We start from the raw sequence: 22,625 nt of genomic DNA on the forward strand, positions 1-22,625 counted from the left end.
ATTACCACAAACCCTCCACCTGGAGTCCGAATCCCATGTGGGGAATCCTTGATACTCCAGGTGTTACAATAACTGACGTTATATCCACCCTTAGACTATATTATAGTAAAACTTGAGGCAACAGAATAGAAAACAGGTGAGTACATCAAAGAATTGTGTTGATGTGTCCTTTGATGTACATCAAAAGAGCCTCATAACAATACACTGTGGTTGACTGGGTGACTTTGAAGTACATCAAAAGAGCCTCATAACAATACACTGTGGTTGACTGGGTGACTTTGAAGTACATCAAAAGAGCCTCATAACAATACACTGTGGTTGACTGTGTGACTTTGAAGTACATCAAAAGAGCCTCATAACAATACACTGTGGTTGACTGTGTGACTTTGAAGTACATCAAAAGAGCCTCATAACAATACACTGTGGTTGACTGTGTGACTTTGAAGTACATCAAAAGAGCCTCATAACAATACACTGTGGTTGACTGTGTGACTTTGAAGTACATCAAAAGAGCCTCATAACAATACACTGTGGTTGACTGTGTGACTTTGAAGTACATCAAAAGAGCCTCATAACAATACACTGTGGTTGACTGTGTGACTTTGAAGTACATCAAAAGAGCCTCATAACAATACACTGTGGTTGACTGTGTGACTTTGAAGTACATCAAAAGAGCCTCATAACAATACACTGTGGTTGACTGTGTGACTTTGAAGTACATCAAAAGAGCCTCATAACAATACACTGTGGTTGACTATGTGACTTTGAAGTACATCAAAAGAGCCTCATAACAATACACTGTGGTTGACTGTGTGACTTTGAAGTACATCAAAAGAGCCTCATAACAATACACTGTGGTTGACTGTGTGACTTTGAAGTACATCAAAAGAGCCTCATAACAATACACTGTGGTTGACTGTGTGACTTTGAAGTACATCAAAAGAGCCTCATAACAATACACTGTGGTTGACTGGGTGACTTTGAAGTACATCAAAACAGCCTCATAACAATACACTGTGGTTGACTATGTGACTTTGAAGTACATCAAAAGAGCCTCATAACAATACACTGTGGTTGACTGGGTGACTTTGAAGTACATCAAAACAGCCTCATAACAATACACTGTGGTTGACTATGTGACTTTGAAGTACATCAAAAGAGCCTCATAACAATACACTGTGGTTGACTGTGTGACTTTGAAGTACATCAAAAGAGCCTCATAACAATACACTGTGGTTGACTATGTGACTTTGATGTACATCAAAAGAGCCTCATAGCAATACACTGTGGTTGACTGTGTGACTTTGAAGTACATCAAAAGAGCCTCATAACAATACACTGTGGTTGACTGTGTGACTTTGAAGTACATCAAAAGAGCCTCATAACAATACACTGTGGTTGACTGTGTGACTTTGAAGTACATCAAAAGAGCCTCATAACAATACACTGTGGTTGACTATGTGACTTTGAAGTACATCAAAAGAGCCTCATAACAATACACTGTGGTTGACTGTGTGACTTTGAAGTACATCAAAACAGCCTCATAACAATACACTGTGGTTGACTGGGTGACTTTGAAGAAGTAGTACATCAAAAGAGCCTCATAACAATACACTGTGGTTGACTGTGTGACTTTGAAGTACATCAAAAGAGCCTCATAACAATACACTGTGGTTGACTGTGTGACTTTGAAGTACATCAAAAGAGCCTCATAACAATACACTGTGGTTGACTGTGTGACTTTGAAGTACATCAAAAGAGCCTCATAACAATACACTGTGGTTGACTGTGTGACTTTGAAGTACATCAAAAGAGCCTCATAACAATACACTGTGGTTGACTGTGTGACTTTGAAGTACATCAAAAGAGCCTCATAACAATACACTGTGGTTGACTGGGTGACTTTGAAGTACATCAAAAGAGCCTCATAACAATACACTGTGGTTGACTATGTGACTTTGAAGTACATCAAAACAGCCTCATAACAATACACTGTGGTTGACTGGGTGACTTTGAAGTACATCAAAACAAGCCTCATAACATATACACTGTGGTTGACTGTGTGACTTTGAAGTACATCATTCAAAAGAGCCTCATAACAATACACTGTGGTTGACTGTGTGACTTTGAAGTACATCAAAAGAGCCTCATAACAATACACTGTGGTTTCCACTGTGGTGACTTTGAAGTACATCAAACAGCCTCATAACAATACACTGACTTTGAAGTACATCAAACAGCCTCATAACAATACACTGTGGTTGACTGGGTGACTTTGAAGTACATCAAAAGAGCCTCATAACAATACACTGTGGTTGACTATGTGACTTTGAAGTACATCAAAAAAGAGCCTCATAAACAATACACTGTGGTTGACTGTGTGACTTTTGAAGTACATCAAAAAACTCATAACCATACACTGTCGGTTTGAACTGGGTGACTACATCAAAACAATACACTGTGGTTGACTGTGTGACTTTGAAGTCATCAAAAGAGCCTCATAAGCAATACACTGTGGTTGACTTGTTGTGACTTTGAAGTACATCAACAAGAACCTCATAACAATACACTGTTGGTTGACTGTGTGACTTTGAAGTACATCAAAAGAGCCTCATAACAATACACTGTGGTTGACTGGGTGACTTTGAAGTACATCAAAACAGCCTCATAACAATACACTGTGGTTGACTGGGTGACTTTGAAGTACATCAAAACAGCCTCATAACAATACACTGTGGTTGACTGGGTGACTTTGAAGTACATCAAAAGAGCCTCATAACAATACACTGTGGTTGACTATGTGACTTTGAAGTACATCAAAAGAGCCTCATAACAATACACTGTGGTTGACTGTGTGACTTTGAAGTACATCAAAAGAGCCTCATAACAATACACTGTGGTTGACTGTGTGACTTTGAAGTACATCAAAACAGCCTCATAACAATACACTGTGGTTGACTGGGTGACTTTGAAGTACATCAAAAGAGCCTCATAACAATACACTGTGGTTGACTGTGTGACTTTGGAAGTACATCATTAAAAAGAGCCTCATAAACAATACACTGTGGTTGACTGTGATGACTTTGAAGTACATCAAAACAGCCTCTTAACAATACACTGTGGTGTGGTTGACTGTGTGACATTTGAAGTACATCAAAAGAGCCTCATAACAATACACTGTGGTTGACTGGGTGACTTTGAAGTACATCAAAACAGCCTCATAACAATACACTGTGGTTGACTATGTGACTTTGAAGTACATCAAAAGAGCCTCATAACAATACACTGTGGTTGACTGTGTGACTTTGAAGTACATCAAAAGAGCCTCATAACAATACACTGTGGTTGACTGTGATGTGACTTTGAAGTACATCAAAACAGCCTCATCCAAAACAATACACTGTGGTTGACTGGACTGGGTGACTTTGAAGTACATCAAAACAGCCTCATAACAATACACTGTGGTTTGACTATGTGACTTTGAAGTACATCAAAACAGCCTCATAACAATACACTTACTGTGGTTGACATGTGTGACTTTGAAGTACATCAAAAGAGTGCTCATAACAATACACTGTTGGTTGACTGTGTGACTTTGAAGTACTGAAGTACATCAAAAGAGCCTCATAACAATACACTGTGGTTGACTGGTGACTATTTGAAGTACATCAAAAGAAGCCTCATATAACAAATACACTGTGGTTTGACTGTGTGACTTTGAAGGCAGTACATCAAAAGAGCCTCATAACAATACACTGTGTTTGACTTGTGACTTTGAAGTACACATCAAAAACAGCCTCATTAAACAATAACACTGTGGTTGTGGGTGACTTTGAAGTCCTCAAAAAGAGCCATAAATAACTTGAGACTACAACTCTGGTACATCAAAAGAGACTCATGGTGACTTTGAAGACTGGGTGTACATCACTGTGGTTGACTGTGAAGCCTCATAACACTATACACTGTGGTTGACAGGGTGACTTTGAAGTACATCAAAAAGAGCCTCATAAACAATACACTGAGTGGTTGACTGGGTGACTTTGAAGTACATCAAATGGTCATAACATAACACTGTGGTTGACTGGGTAACTTTGAAGTACATCAAAAGAGCCTCATAACAGATACACATGAGGTTGACTGGGTGACTTTGAAGTACATCAAAACAATCCTCATTATACCAATACACTGTGTTGACTGGGTTGACTGTTGTGAGGCTACATCAGAAATTAAGAGCCTATAACAAAACACTGGTGTTGACTATCCAGTTCTACTGTCTGTCCAGGGGAAGACCGGTATCAATCAAACAGCTCCTCATAACAAATTATAGTTTACATGGAGTATCGAGGACTGACTGTTAAGAGGACGTTTTGATAGTACATCAAAATTATAGATTACACATGGAGTAGTCGAGGACTGACTGTTATAAGAGACGGTTATCAATAGCCTCGTAACAAAATTATAGTTACACATGGAGTATCGAGGACTGACTGTTAAGAGGACGTTATCAATAGTAACAAATTATAGTTACACATGGAGTATCGAGGACTGACTGTTAAGAGGACGTTATCAATTAGTAACAAATTATAGTTACACATGGAGTATCGAGGACTGACTGTTTGAAGAGGACGTTATCAATAGTAACAAATTATAGTTACACATGGAGTATCGAGGGACTGACTGTTAAGAGAGTAACGTTATCAATTGTAACAAATTATAGTTACACATGGAGTATCGAGGACTGACTGTTAAGAGGACGTTATCAATAGTAACAAATTATAGTTACACATGGAGTATCGAGGACTGACTGTTAAGAGGACGTTATCAATAGTAACAAATTATAGTTACACATGGAGTATCGAGGACTGACTGTTAAGAGGACGTTATCAATAGTAACAAATTATAGTTACACATGGAGTATCGAGGACTGACTGTTAAGAGGACGTTATCAATAGTAACAAATTATAGTTACACATGGAGTATCGAGGACTGACTGTTAAGAGGACGTTATCAATAGTAACAAATTATAGTTACACATGGAGTATCGAGGACTGACTGTTAAGAGGACTTATACTGTTACATGGGATGGGATCGAGGACTGACTGTTAAGAGGGGAGGACGTTATCATGGTTACACATGGAGTATCGAGGGACTGACTGTTACACATGGAGTTCGAGGACTGACTGTTGACTGTTAAACAGAGTACGAGGGACTGACTGTTCAATACGTTATCAAACAAATTATAGTTACACATGGAGTATCGAGGGACTGAACTGTTAAGAGGAATAGTAACAAATTATAGTTACAACATTATCGAGGAACTGTTAAAGGACGTTATCAATAGTTACAACATTATAGTATCATGGTGTACGAGGACTGACTGTTAAGAGGACGTTAACAAAATTATTAGTTACACATGGAGTAAGCGAGGACTGACTGTTAAGAGGACGTTATCAAATAGTAACAAATTATAGTTACACATGGAGTATCGAGGGACTGACTGTTAAGTGAGGACGTTATCAATTGTAACAAATTATAGTTATACACATGGAGTATCGAGGACTGACTGTTAAGAGGACTTATCGTTGGACGTTATCAATAGTAACAAATTATAGTTACACATGGAGTATCGAGGACTGACTGTTAAGAGGACGTTATCAATAGTAACAAATTAATAGTTACACATGGAGTATCGAGGACTGACTGTTAGAGGACGTTAGAACCTTATCAATAGTAACAAATTATAGTTACACATGGAGTATCGAGGACTGACTGTTAAGAGGACGTTATCAATAGTAACAAATTATAGTTACACATGGAGTATCGAGGACTGACTGTTAAGAGGACGTTATCAATAGTAACAAATTATAGTTACACATGGAGTATCGAGGACTGACTGTTAAGAGGACGTTATCAATAGTAACAAATTATAGTTACACATGGAGTATCGAGGACTGACTGTTAAGAGGTCGTTATCAATAGTAACAAATTATAGTTACACATGGAGTATCGAGGACTGACTGTTAGAAGAGGACGTTATCAATAAGTAACAAATTATAGTTACACATTGGCAGTATCGAGGACTGACTGTTAAGAGGACGTTTATCAATAGTAACAAATTATAGTTACACATGGAGTATCCGAGGACTGACTGTTAAGAGGACGTTATCAATAGTAATCCAAATTATAAGTTACACATGGAGTATCGAGGACTGACTGTTAAGAGGACGTTATCAATAGTAACAAATTATAGTTACACATGGAGTATCGAGGACTGACTGTTAAGAGGACGACTGGTTAAGAGGACCGTTAACAATTAGTAACAAATTATAGTTACACATGGAGTATCGAGGAGACTGACTGTTAAGAGGACGTTATCAATAGTAACAAAATTATAGTTACACATGGAGTATCGAGGACTGACTGTTAAGGAGGACGTTATCAATAGTAACAAATTATAGTTTACACATGAGAGTATCGAGGACTTACTGTTAAGATGACTTTATCAATAGTAACAAGATTATAGTTACACATGGGAGTATCGAGTGGAACTGACTGTTAAGAGACGTTTATACAATAAGTAACAAATTATAGTTACACATGGAGTATCGAGGACTGACTGTTTAAGTAGGACGTTTATCAATAGTAACAAATTATAGTTTTAACACATGGAGTATCGTAGGGACTGGACTGTTAATGAGGACGTAACAAATTTATAGTTACACATGGAGTATCGAGGACTGACTGTTACGAGGACAATAGTAACAAATTATAGTTACACATGGAGTATCGAGGACTGACTGTTAAAGAGGACGTTATCAATAGTAACAAATTATAGTTACACATGGAGTATCGAGGACTGACTGTTAAGAGGACGTTATCAATAGTAACAAATTATAGTTACACATGGAGTATCGAGGACTGACTGTTAAGAGGACGTAACAAATTATAGTTACACATGGAGTATCGAGGACTGACTGATGTTAAGAGGAGTTAAGAGGACGTTATCGAGGACTGTTAGTAACAAATTATAGTTACACATGGAGTATCGAGGACTGTATCGTTAAGGAGGACGTTATCAATGTACAAATTATAGTTTACACATGGAGTATCGAGGACTGACTGTTAAGAGGAACGTTATCAATAGTAACAAATTATAGTTACACATGGAGTATCGAGGACTGACTGTTAAGAGGACGTAACAAATTATAGTTACACATGGAGTATCGAGGACTGACTGTTAAGAGGACGACGTAACAAATTATAGTTACACATGGAGTATCGAGGACTGACTGTTAAGAGGACGTAACAAATTATAGTTACACATGGAGTATCGAGGACTGACTGTTAAGAGGACGTTATCAATAGTAACAAATTATAGTTACACATGGAGTATCGAGTATCGAGGACTGACTGTTAAGAGGACGGACGTTATCAATAGTAACAAATTATAGTTACACATGGGAGTATCGAGGACTGACTGTTAAGAGACGATCAAATCAATAGTTACACATTGGAGTATCGAGTGACTGACCTGTTAAGAGGACATGGAAATTATATCGAGGAGTATCGAGGACTGACTGTTAAGAGGGACGTTATCACAAATTATAGTTACACATGGAGAGTATCGAGGACTTGACTGTTAAGAGGACGTCAATAGTAACAATTATAGTTACACATGGAGTATCGAGGACTGACTGTTAAGAGGGACGTTATCAATAGTAACAAATTATAGTTACACATGGAGTATCGAGGACTACATCAATAGTAACAAATTATAGTTACACAGTGGAGTATCGAGAGGACTGACTGTTAAAGAGGAACGTTAGTTCAATAGTAACAAACTGTTAAGAGGATTATAGTTACACATGGAGTATCGAAGAGGACGTTATCAATAGTAACAAATTATAGTTACACATGGAGTATCGAGGACTGACTGTTAAGAGGACGTAACAAATTATAGTTACACATGGAGTATCGAGGACTGACTGTTAAGAGGACGTTATCAATAGTAACAAATTATAGTTACACATGGAGTATCGAGGACTGACTGTTAAGAGGACGTTATCAATAGTAACAAATTATAGTTACACATGGAGTATCGAGGACTGACTGTTAAGAGGACGTTATCAATAGTAACAAATTATAGTTACACATGGAGTATCGAGGACTGACTGTTAAGAGGACGTTATCAATAGTAACAAATTTATAGTTACACATGGAGTATCGAGGACTGACTGTTAAGAGGACGTTATCAATAGTTACACATGGATTATAGTTACACATGGAGTATCGAGGACTGACTGTTAAGAGGAGGACTGACTGTTTAGAGGAGTTACGTAACAAATTATAGTTACACAGTATGGAGTATCGAGGACTGACTAGTTAAGAGGACACATGGAGTATCGAGGACGTAACAAATTTATAGTTACACATGGAGTATCGAGGACTGACTGTTAAGAGGACGTTATCAATAGTAACAAATTATAGTTACACATGGAGTATCGAGGACTGACTGTTAAGAGGACGTTATCAATAGTAACAAATTATAGTTACACATGGAGTATCGAGGACTGACTGTTAAGAGGACGTTATCAATAGTAACAAATTATAGTTACACATGGAGTATCGAGGACTGACTGTTAAGAGGACGTTATCAATAGTAACAAATTATAGTTACACATGGGAGTATCGAGGACTGACTGTTAAAGGACGGATAGTAACAAATTATAGTTACACATGGGTATCGAGGACTGACTGTTAAGAGGGACTGTAACTGTTAAGATGGACGTTATCAATAGTAACGAGAACTGAACAAATTATAGTAACACATTTACACATGGAGTATCGAGGACTGACTGTTAAGAGGACGTTATCAATAGTAACAAATTATAGTTACACATGGAGTATCGAGGACTGACTGTTAAGAGGACGTTATACAATAGTAACTGACTGTTAAATTCAATAGTAACGAAAATTTACACATGGAGTATCGAGGACTGACTGTTAAGAGGACGTTATCAATAGTAACAAATTATAGTTTACACATGGAGTATCGAGGACTGACTGTTAAGAGGGACGTTATCAATAGTAACAAATTATAGTTTACACATTATCACTGACTGTTACGTAACAAATTATAGTTACACATGTATCGAGGAGTATCGAGGACTGACTGTTAAGTTACACATGGAGTATCGAGGGACGTTAACAATAGTAACAAATTATAGTTACACATGGAGTATCGAGGACTGTTGTAACAAATTATAGTTTGGAGTATCGAGGACTGACTGTTAATAGGGACAATAGTAAACAAATTATAGTTACACATGGAGTATCGAGGACTGACTGTTAAGAGGACGACAATAGTAAACAAATTATAGTTCACATGGATAGTAACTGACAAATAACAAATTATAGTTACGAGGACACTGTTTAAGGAGTATCGAGGACTGACTGTTAAGAGGGTTATCAATAGTAACAAATTATAGTTACACATGGAGTATCGAGGACTGACTGTTTTAAGAGGACGTTATCAATAGTAACAAATTATAGTTACACATGGAGTATCGAGGACTGACTGTTAAGAGGACGTTATCAATAGTAACAAATTATAGTTACACATGGAGTATCGAGGACTGACTGTTGATAGGACGGTATCAATAGTAACAAATTATAGTTACACATGGAGTATCGAGGACTGACTGTTAAGAGGACGTCAATAGTAAACAAATTATAGTTTACACATGGAGTATCGAGGACTGACTGTTAAGAGGACGTTAACAAAGTAACAAATTATAGTTACACATGGAGTATCGACTGACTGGACTGACGTAACAAATTATAGTGTATGGAAGAGGACTGACTGTTATCAATAGTAACAAATTATAGTTACACATGGAGTATCGAGGACTGACTGTTAAGAGGTTATCACATAGTAACAAACTGTTATAGTTACACATGGAGTATCGATCGAGGACTGACTGTTAAGAGGACGTTATCGAATAGTAAGAGGACGTTTTCAATATTAACAAATTATAGTTACACATGGAGTATCGAGGACTGACTGTTACATGGAGGACTGTTAAGATAGGGACAATAGTAACAAATTATAGTTCGAGTACACATAAGAGGGAGTTATCGAAATACTGACATGAGTATCGAGACTGACTGTTAAGAGGACTGTTATCAATAGTAACAAATTATAGTTACACATGGAGTATCGAGGACTGACTGTTAATAGGACGGTATCAATAGTAACAAATTATAGTTACACATGGAGTATCGAGGACTGACTGTTAAGAGGACGTTATCAATAGTAACAAATTATAGTTACACATGGAGTATCGAGGACTGACTGTTAAGAGGACGTTATCAATAGTAACAAATTATAGTTACACATGGAGTATCGAGGACTGACTGTTAAGAGGACGTTATCAATAGTAACAAATTATAGTTACACATGGAGTATCGAGGACTGACTGTTAAGAGGACGTAACAAATTATAGTTACACATGGAGTATCGAGGACTGACTGTTAAGAGGACGTTATCAATAGTAACAAATTATAGTTACACATGGAGTATCGAGGACTGACTGTTGAGAGGAACGTTATCAATAGTAACAAATTATAGTTACCATGGAGTATCGAGGACTGACTGTTAAGAAGGACGGTAACAAATTATAGTAAACACATCGAGTATCGACTGGACTGACTGTTTAAGAGGACGATATCAATAGTAACAAATTATAGTTACACATGGAGTATCGAGGACTGACTGTTAAGAGGACGTTTATCAATAGTAACAAATTATAGTTCACACATGGATTATCGTGGACTGACAGTTTAAGAGGACGTTACGTAACAAATTATTACACATGGAGTATCATAAGAGGACTTATCAAGGACGTAGTAACAAAAATATAGTTACACATGGAGTATCGAGGACTGACTGTTTAAGAGGACGTTATCAATAGTAACAAATTATAGTTACACATGGAGTATCGAGGACCTGACTGTTAAGAGGAGTTTATCAATAGGACATGGAGTATCGAGGACTGACTGTTAAGAGGACGTAATAGAAACAAATTATAGTTACACATGGAGTATCGAGGACTGACTGTTAAGAGGACGTAACAAATTATAGTTACACATGGAGTATCGAGGACTGACTGTTAAGATAGTAACAAATTATAGTTACACATGGAGTATCGAGGACTGACTGTTAAGAGGACGTTATCAATAGTAACAAATTATAGTTACACATGGAGTATCGAGGACTGACTGTTAAGAGGACGTTATCAATAGTAACAAATTATAGTTACACATGGAGTATCGAGGACTGACTGTTAAGAGGACGTAACAAATTATAGTTACACATGGAGTATCAAGTAACAAATTATAGTTACACATGGAGTATCGAGGACTGACTGTTAAGAGGACGTTATCAATAGTAACAAATTATAGTTACACATGGAGTATCGAGGACTGACTGTTAAGAGGACGTTATCAATAGTAACAAATTATAGTTACACATGGAGTATCGAGGACTGACTGTTAAGAGGACGTAACAAATTATAGTTACACATGGAGTATCGAGGACTGACTGTTAAGAGGACGTTATCAATAGTAACAAATTATAGTTACACATGGAGTATCGAGGACTGACTGTTAAGAGGACGTAACAAATTATAGTTACACATGGAGTATCGAGGACTGACTGTTAAGAGGACGTTATCAATAGTAACAAATTATAGTTACACATGGAGTATCGAGGACTGACTGTTAAGAGGACGTAACAAATTATAGTTACACATGGAGTATCGAGGACTGACTGTTAAGAGGACGTTATCAATAGTAACAAATTATAGTTACACATGGAGTATCGAGGACTGACTGTTAAGAGGACGTTATCAATAGTAACAAATTATAGTTACACATGGAGTATCGAGGACTGACTGTTAAGAGGACGTAACAAATTATAGTTACACATGGAGTATCGAGGACTGACTGTTAAGAGGACGTTATCAATAGTAACAAATTATAGTTACACATGGAGTATCGAGGACTGACTGTTGATAGGACGTTATCACCCCCAATAGTAACAAATTATAGTTACACATGGAGTATCGAGGACTGACTGACCTGTTAATAGGACGGTATCAATAGTAACAAATTATAGTTACACATGGATTATCGAGGACTGACTGTTGATAGGACGGTATCAATAGTAAAAACAAATTATAGTTACACATGGAGTATCGAGGACTGACTGTTAAGAGGACGTTATCAATAGTAACAAATTATAGTTACACATGGAGTATCGAGGACTGACTGTTACTGACTGAGGACGTTATCAATAGTAACAAATTATAGTTACACATGGAGTATCGAGGACTGACTGTTAAGAGGACGACAATAGTAACAAATTATAGTTACACATGGAGTATCGAGGACTGACTGTTAAGAGGATCGTAACTAAATTTTGCGTTTACACATGGAGTATCGAGGACTGACTGTTTAGAGGACGTTATCAATAGTAACAAATTATAGTTACACATGGAGTATCGAGGACTGACTGTTAAGTAGGACGTTATCAATAGTAACAAATTATAGTTACACATGGAGTATCGAGGACTGACTGTTAAGAGGACGTTATCAATAGTAACAAATTATAGTTACACATGGAGTATCGAGGACTGACTGTTAAGAGGACGTTATCAATAGTAACAAATTATAGTTACACATGGAGTATCGAGGACTGACTGTTAAGAGGACGTTATCAATAGTAACAAATTATAGTTACACATGGAGTATCGAGGACTGACTGTTAAGAGGACGTTATCAAATATAGTACAAATTATCGAGGTTACACATGAGTGATCGAGGACTGACTGTTGTTAAGACTGAGGACGTTATCAATAGTAACAAATTATAGTTACACATGGAGTATCGAGGACTGACTAGAGGTCGTTAAGATAGTACACAAATTTAGTTATCACATGGAGTATCGAGGAACTCTGACTGTTAGTAACAAATTATAGTTACACATGGAGTATTCGAGGACTGACTGTTAAGAGGACGTTATCTCAATTGTTAACAAATTATAGTTACACATGGAGTATCGAGGACTGACTGTTGATAGGACGTTATCAATAGTAACAAATTATAGTTACACATGGAGTATCGAGGACTGACTGTTAAGAGGACGTTAAACTTATATAAATGAGTATCGTAGGACTGACTGTTAATATGACGTTAAACTAATTTTTTTGTCCTATTTTATACCAGGTACTGGAGGACGGAAGCTACGTCATAAACCTCCATACGCTAAAATATCGTACGGGACGATGACGTTGATTCGTGTGGGGATCGTGAATGCCGTAGTTCACGGTGTTTGTACCCAGGCGTGTGTCATAGCCACCCGGTACAGTGCAGTCCGGAAGACAAACAGAAATATCACCAGGGGTAAGGTCATCGCTCGATTCATCTCTATCCAGCTCCATTTATCTTTAAAATGCTGCTTTTAATGAAGCTTATTTACGGTTATTTTGAACAATTTAAAACGAATTGAAATAAGTTTTTTTTTTCAAAATTACATAGCCGTCTACCATGAAGGGCAGTTATCATGTCACTGACAAAAGACACTAGAAACGTTCCTGTCAGTTTTTTTTCTTTTTCTATTCTTAATGTATAACAATTATATATCCTTTATGTCATTCAACTAACATTTTTTTCCATTGATGCAGTTTTTTGTTGTCCTAAAATATGCTTGGCTAATACCCTTTCCCGTGATTTCCAGATTGGTCCAGAGGCCCTGATTATAGACTACCAGACCCAACAGCACAAACTCTTCCCTCAGATCGCCACAGCCTACGCGATGCACTTCGCAGGGCTCAACGTGTACAAGACTTATATGATGGTCAATGCGAGTGTTGAGCAAGGCACCCGTACCTCGACCTACTGGGGGACGTAAGTATCTTCGGCCAAACATTCGGTCGATTCCGTACATTTCAGCTTGCACGGGAATTTGCCGTGAGAAATGTAATAATAATATGTTTATAATATGCTGGAGACATCCATACCGCTGTTGTAATTAGTTTTTTTTTGAAAAAATAGCAGAATAAGAATAGCAAAAAAAATAAATATGAATATATACGAAAGTTTTTTTTAGAAGAAAAAAAGAGCCAAAGTAACACGAAAAACAGGAAATAATAGAACAATATAATAGATTCCATGTAGGCTCCCACACAGGTAGGGACGGAAAAGATATCTTTATTTCAATTGCATCACCTGTTATATCAATACAGATTAGATCAGGATTATAAGTCACCATTTAAAACAAGTACCAGGTAGCAATATTGGTACCACGAGTCCATGTAAAAGTCAAGAAAAAGTCCAACCTCATTTTGTTCCACAAGATTTTCTCCTTCATGAAAAGTAATTGCTATATATATATCAATTATTGCACATGTATTTGTTCAACTTATCACTGTCATCAGGTTTTCCTCAAAATGTGCATATCCCGTTTTAAAATGGTTGGAAAACATTTGATCATTCAGTTACCTGATGTTTTATGAAATTGTATGATTTTGCAAAAAAACACTCATGAGTACGGTAAGAGTACGCTAAGGTCGTTATATATAATGATGAAGTTTTGAATATTTCTGCAACATAAATTAAACGCTCTGAAAGTTATGATGAATCCTATTCCTCCCCAGCTCCAGGGTTTGTCGTCCGGCCTCAAGGCGTTCACAAGTTCTAGTTGTTGTACCGGGATACTAAACCATTAACCCGTCACATATAATGATATAGTTCTCTAAATTAATATCTATAATTTTTGTAAAGTCTGATACATAATGCAATATATGATGAATACCTTTCCTTCCTAGCTCCATGGTCTGTCGTCCGGCCTGAAAGCCTTCTCCAGCTCCAGTTGTTGTACAGGGATAGAGATATGTCGGCTGGCTTGTGGTGGACACGGGTACTCTCACGCCAGTGGTATACCTAAAATATATGTCAATATAATCCCGACTTGTACCTACGAGGGGGAGAATACAGTATTGTACCTCCAGACGGCCAGGTAAGACTGAGACGGATGTATGCTTCAGCGAAATAGTAATATAAATTAGGTTGTAACTTCACGTTATCGTCAGTGTACAAACACGAATACACGACTCACTCCCAATACCATATGTCTATGACCATATAGAAACTAGAATAGATGAATATAAGCTAGTTAGACCACGTGACCTTACACATCAGATGCACTATCATTGGAATTAAAGGCGAACACGAAGTTGTATGCTAAAAGCAATTATTTAAGTGTCCAATTAGTAAAAATCGATGGATCCCTCTCGATCCTTGTTTTTCTTTCTAAATATATTTTTATTCAGTAATCAGCAAATACAAATATATATATGCAGCAGTCTTTTTTTTCATTCTCTCATAATTTATGTAATTAATGTTTTGTATGAATATTACATATTGGTATCTCTCCTTTTCACTCATTTTTTTAGCATTAATTGGTTCCATCATGGACGATTATTCAACATGATAAAAAATCATTCAACAATCCACTTTTCTTTCATTTCCTACGTAATTTCTGTTATTTTCACCACACATATCATTATTGTACATACAACATTCTTAAATTTAACCCAAAAAATAAAATAAAATAAAACAATTGATCATATTTCACTGGCTATTTAGATGTAATTTTAAGGCCTCTATTAAATCAATGATTACAGGATTATTAATAATATTTGTACATGTCAGTAAATTATCTGCTTTAATTTTCAGGATTTTTTTTTTATCTCGCTCACTACAGAATCTCCTTTTGTTCTTCATTTCCAAATGTCTTTTGGTTCCTTGAAAAAAATAGCATGTATTTTATTTAGAAAGCATTATTGATATTCCTGTTGTAAATACACACATGAATTATTTGAATTTTATTCGGATTTTTATTTAAAGATATCTGATGAAATGTTTCACAAAAATCCAACGTGGAGAAAAGCTGCCAGGATTTGTATCCTACCTGGGAACCGACTTGTCCGTCAAGTCAAACCTGAAATCAGACGTGTCCCTGGACTCTCTTGTACAGGCATACGAACACCGCGCCGCCAGGTATGTATTCTATACGCTATCTTTAACATAAACGTAATTTTTGTGGGGAATGGGTCATCTTCGATACTCCAGGGGTTACGATCAATATCGCTATACTCCCCCATAGTCTTTGTCATAGCAAAGCTGAACACATTTCAGGAGAAAAATTCTAACTAGTCACTTGAATACTTTATTTGAAGATAAGACAGAGCTGAAGCCATCCCCAATGTTATACAGATTATTCGATACATTTGATGTAATTCAAACGACCAAAACACTTGTTTCACCAGTTGTCGTATAAGTAGCCTTCAGTTTTGTTCTGACTTATAGGCCAGGGGTGAATATAACGACAGTGATAGTAACCGCTGGAATACCGTGGATGGGGATGGGGTGTGATCAGTGGCTGTCCTGTGTCATTTCACATTTGACCACTCTGCATAAATGATATTTTACCCAATTCTTAATCATATTAAGTAAATAGTATCCTAGTTTTACCATTAACTTAGCGATTTGATCAGAAGATTGATATTAATGCATGTCCTTAACTTTGATCAGAAGATTGATATAAATGCATGTCCTTAACTTTGATCAGAAGATTGATATTAATGCATGTCCTTAACTTTGATCAGAAGATTGATATTAATGCATGTCCTTAACTTTGATCAGAAGATTGATATTAATGCATGTCCTTAACTTTGTGTTGGAACCGTAATGAGCGAGTATTTCTATTTCTATTTTTATTTAAAATAGGAAAGCCAACTTTGAACAAATTCGAATTTCGGTATTGATGAAGATATATTTTCTCTGGTCATAATTTACCGATCAAAACAAACGACTATAACAATCGATACGTATTTTTAATCCTAAATATCCTAAATATTCATACTTTAAATTACATGTTGCTTTAGGATGATAAGGGCGGCCGTCATGAATGTCCAACAACGTATCCAGGAGGGTATGGATCAGCAGAAAGCTTGGAATAAAACCACACAACAATTCGTCTGGGCGACTACGGTGAGTTAAAGGAATCAAACCACACAACAATTCGTCTGGGCGACTATGGTGAGTTAAAGGAATAAAACCACACCAACAATTCATCTTGGCGACTATGGTGAGTTAAAGGAATAAAACCACACAACAATTCGTCTGGGCGACAATGGTGAGTTAAAGGAATAAAACCACACCAAAAATTCATCTTGGCGACTATGGTGAGTTAAAGGAATAAAACCACACAACAATTCGTCTGGGCGACTACGGTGAGTTAAATGAATCAAACCACACAACAATTTCGTCTGGGCGACTATGGTCAGTTAAAGGAATCAAACCACACAACAATTCGTCTGGGTGTCAATGGTGAGTTAAAAGGAATAAAACAACACAACAATTCGTCTGGGCGTCAATGGTGAGTTAAAAGGAATAAAAAAACACAACAATTCGTCTGGGCGTCAATGGTGAGTTAAAGGAATCAAACCACACAACAATTCGTCTGGGCGTCAATGGTGAGTTAAAGGAATCAAACCACACAACAATTCGTCTGGGCGTCAATGGTGAGTTAAAGGAATCAAACCACACAACAATTCGTCTGGGCGACAATGGTGAGTTAAAGGAATCAAACCACACAACAATTCGTCTGGGCGTCAATGGTGAGTTAAAGGAATCAAACCACACAACAATTCGTCTGGGCGTCAATGGTGAGTTAAAGGAATCAAACCACACAACAATTCGTCTGGGCGTCAATGGTGAGTTAAAGGAATCAAACCACACAACAATTCGTCTGGGTGTCAATGGTGAGTTAAAGGAATAAAACCACACAACAATTCGTCTGGGTGTCAATGGTGAGTTAAAAGGAATAAAACCACACAACAATTCGTCTGGGCGACAATGGTGAGTTAAAGGAATAAAACCACACAACAATTCGTCTGGGCGACTACGGTGAGTTAAAAGGAATAAGACCACACAACACTTCGTCTGGGCGACAATGGTGAGTTAAAGGAATAAAACCACACAACAATTCGTCTGGGCGACTACAGTGAGTTAAAAGGAATAAAACCACACAACAATTCGTCTGGGCGTCAATGGTGAGTTAAAAGGAATAAAACCACACAACAATTCGTCTGGGCGTCAATGGTGAGTTAAAGGAATAAAACCACACAACAATTCGTCTGGGTGTCAATGGTGAGTTAAAAGGAATAAAACCACACAACAATTCGTCTGGGCGACAATGGTGAGTTAAAGGAATAAAACCACACAACAATTCGTCTGGGCGACTACGGTGAGTTAAAAGGAATAAGACCACACAACAACTTCGTCTGGGCGACAATGGTGAGTTAAAGGAATAAAACCACACAACAATTCGTCTGGGCGACTACAGTGAGTTAAAAGGAATAAAACCACACAACAATTCGTCTGGGCGACTACGGTGAGTTAAAAGGAATAAAACCACACAACACTTCGTCTGGGCGACTATGGTCAGTTAAAGGAATCAAACCACACAACAATTCGTCTGGGCGACTACGGTGAGTTAAAGGAATAAAACCACACAACAATTCGTCTGGGCGACTACGGTGAGTTAAAGGAATCAAACCACACAACAATTCGTCTGGGCGACTACGGTGAGTTAAAAGGAATAAGACCACACAACAATTCGTCTGGGCGACAATGGTGAGTTAATGGAATAAAACCACACAACAATTCGTCTGGGTGTCAATGGTGAGTTAAAAGGAATAAAACCACACAACAATTCGTCTGGGCGACTACGGTGAGTTAAAGGAATAAAACCACACAACAATTCGTCTGGGCGACAATGGTGAGTTAAAGGAATAAAACCACACAACAATTCGTCTGGGCGACTACGGTGAGTTAAAAGGAATCAAACCACACAACAATTCGTCTGGGCGACAATGGTGAGTTAAAGGAATCAAACCACACAACAATTCGTCTGGGCGTCAATGGTGAGTTAAAAGGAATCAAACCACACAACAATTCGTCTGGGCGACTATGGTGAGTTAAAGGAATAAAACCACACAACAATTCGTCTGGGCGACAATGGTGAGTTAAAGGAATAAAACCACACAACAATTCGTCTGGGCGACTATGGTGAGTTAAAGGAATAAAACCACACAACAATTCGTCTGGGCGTCAATGGTGAGTTAAAGGAATAAAACCACACAACAATTCGTCTGGGCGACAATGGTGAGTTAAAGGAATAAAACCACACAACAATTCGTCTGGGCGTCAATGGTGAGTTAAAGGAATAAAACCACACAACAATTCGTCTGGGCGACAATGGTGAGTTAAAAGGAATAAAACCACACAACAATTCGTCTGGGCGACTATGGTGAGTTAAAGGAATCAAACCACACAACAATTCGTCTGGGTGTCAATGGTGAGTTAAAGGAATCAAACCACACAACAATTCGTCTGGGCGACAATGGTGAGTTAAAGGAATAAAACCACACAACAATTCGTCTGGGCGTCAATGGTGAGTTAAAGGAATCAAACCACACAACACTTCGTCTGGGTGTCAATGGTGAGTTAAAAGGAATAAGACCACACAACAATTCGTCTGGGCGACTACGGTGAGTTAAAAGGAATAAACCACACAACAATTCGTCTGGGCGACAATGGTGAGTTAAAGGAATCAAACCACACAACAATTCGTCTGGGCGACAATGGTGAGTTAAAGGAATAAAACCACACAACAATTCGTCTGGGCGACAATGGTGAGTTAAAGGAATAAAACCACACAACAATTCGTCTGGGCGACTACGGTGAGTTAAAAGGAATAAGACCACACAACAATTCGTCTGGGCGACAATGGTGAGTTAAAGGAATAAAACCACACAACAATTCGTCTGGGCGACTACGGTGAGTTAAAGGAATAAGACCACACAACAATTCGTCTGGGCGACAATGGTGAGTTAAAGGAATAAGACCACACAACAATTCGTCTGGGCGACTATGGTGAGTTAAAGGAATAAAACCACACAACAATTCGTCTGGGTGTCAATGGTGAGTTAAAAGGAATCAAACCACACAACAATTCGTCTGGGCGTCAATGGTGAGTTAAAGGAATCAAACCACACAACAATTCGTCTGGGCGACTACGGTGAGTTAAAAGGAATCAAACCACCACAACAATTCGTCTGGGCGACAATGGTGAGTTAAAGGAATCAAACCACACAACAATTCGTCTGGGCGACTACGGTGAGTTAAAAGGAAAAGAAGACCACACAACAATTCGTCTGGGCGTCAATGGTGAGTTAAAGGAATAAAACCACACAACAATTCGTCTGGGCGACTACGGTGAGTTAAAGGAATCAAACCACACAACAATTCGTCTGGGCGACAATGGGTAAGTTAAAGGAATAGTTTCAAACCACACAACAATTCGTCTGGGCGACTACGGTGAGTTAAAGGAATCAAACCACACAACAATTCGTCTGGGCGACAATGGTGAGTTAAAGGAATCAAACCACACAACAATTCGTCTGGGTGTCAATGGTGAGTTAAAGGAATCAAACCACACAACAATTCGTCTGGGCGTCAATGGTGAGTTAAAGGAATAAAACCACACAACAATTCGTCTGGGCGTCAATGGTGAGTTAAAGGAATCAAACCACACAACAATTCGTCTGGGCGACTACGGTGAGTTAAAGGAATAAAACCACACAACAATTCGTCTGGGCGACAATGGTGAGTTAAAGGAATAAGACCACACAACAATTCGTCTGGGCGACTACGGTGAGTTAAAAGGAATAAGACCACACACAACAATTCGTCTGGGCGACAATGGTGAGTTAAAAGGAATAAAACCACACAACAATTCGTCTGGGCGACAATGGTGAGTTAAAAGGAATAAGACCACACAACAATTCGTCTGGGCGACTACGGTGAGTTAAAAGGAATAAGACCACACAACAATTCGTCTGGGCGACAATGGTGAGTTAAAAGGAATAAAACCACACAACAATTCGTCTGGGCGACAATGGTGAGTTAAAAGGAATAAGACCACACAACAATTCGTCTGGGCGACTACGGTGAGTTAAAAGGAATAAAACCACACAACAATTCGTCTGGGCGACAATGGTGAGTTAAAGGAATCAAACCACACAACAATTCGTCTGGGCGACTACGGTGAGTTAAAAGGAATAAGACCACACAACAATTCGTCTGGGCGACAATGGTGAGTTAAAGGAATAAAACCACACAACAATTCGTCTGGGCGACAATGGTGAGTTAAAAGGAATAAAACCACACAACAATTCGTCTGGGCGACAATGGTGAGTTAAAGGAATAAAACCACACAACAATTCGTCTGGGCGTCAATGGTGAGTTAAAGGAATCAAACCACACAACAATTCGTCTGGGCGACTACGGTGAGTTAAAAGGAATCAAACCACACAACAATTCGTCTGGGCGTCAATGGTGAGTTAAAGGAATCAAACCACACAACAATTCGTCTGGGCGACAATGGTGAGTTAAAGGAATAAAACCACACAACAATTCGTCTGGGCGTCAATGGTGAGTTAAAGGAATCAAACCACACAACAATTCGTCTGGGCGACAATGGTGAGTTAAAGGAATCAAACCACACAACAATTCGTCTGGGCGACTACGGTGAGTTAAAAGGAATCAAACCACACAACAATTCGTCTGGGCGACAATGGTGAGTTAAAGGAATCAAACCACACAACAATTCGTCTGGGCGACTACGGTGAGTTAAAAGGAATAAGACCACACAACAATTCGTCTGGGTGTCAATGGTGAGTTAAAGGAATCAAACCACACAACAATTCGTCTGGGCGACTACGGTGAGTTAAAAGGAATAAGACCACACAACAATTCGTCTGGGCGACAATGGTGAGTTAATGGAATAAAACCACACAACAATTCGTCTGGGCGTCAATGGTGAGTTAAAGGAATAAAACCACACAACAATTCGTCTGGGCGACTATGGTGAGTTAAAGGAATAAAACCACACAACAATTCGTCTGGGCGTCAATGGTGAGTTAAAGGAATCAAACCACACAACAATTCGTCTGGGCGACTACGGTGAGTTAAAGGAATCAAACCACACAACAATTCGTCTGGGTGTCAATGGTAAGTTAAAGGAATAAAACCACACAACAATTCGTCTCTGGTGTCAATGGTAAGTTAAAGGAATAAAACCACACAACAATTCGTCTGGGCGACTACGGTGAGTTAAAGGAATCAAACCACACAACAATTCGTCTGGGCGTCAATGGTGAGTTAAAGGAATCAAACCACACAACAATTCGTCTGGGCGACAATGGTGAGTTAAAGGAATAAAACCACACAACAATTCGTCTGGGCGACTACGGTGAGTTAAAGGAATCAAACCACACAACAATTCGTCTGGGCGACAATGGTGAGTTAAAGGAATAAAACCACACAACAATTCGTCTGGGCGACTACGGTGAGTTAAAGGAATAAAACCACACAACAATTCGTCTGGGCGACAATGGTGAGTTAAAGGAATAAAACCACACAACAATTCGTCT

The 22,625-nt window shown here is 38.2% G+C and overlaps 1 pseudogene; it reads left to right on the forward strand.

The window, feature by feature from the left end:
- LOC138308840 (peroxisomal acyl-coenzyme A oxidase 1-like) overlaps positions 1 to 22,625 on the forward strand; it is a 38,259-nt pseudogene that overhangs the window by 11,371 nt on the left and 4,263 nt on the right.

The sequence above is a fragment of the Argopecten irradians genome, chromosome 15 (assembly GCF_041381155.1).
Source record: "Argopecten irradians isolate NY chromosome 15, Ai_NY, whole genome shotgun sequence".
NCBI classification, from domain to species: Eukaryota; Metazoa; Mollusca; class Bivalvia; order Pectinida; family Pectinidae; genus Argopecten; species Argopecten irradians.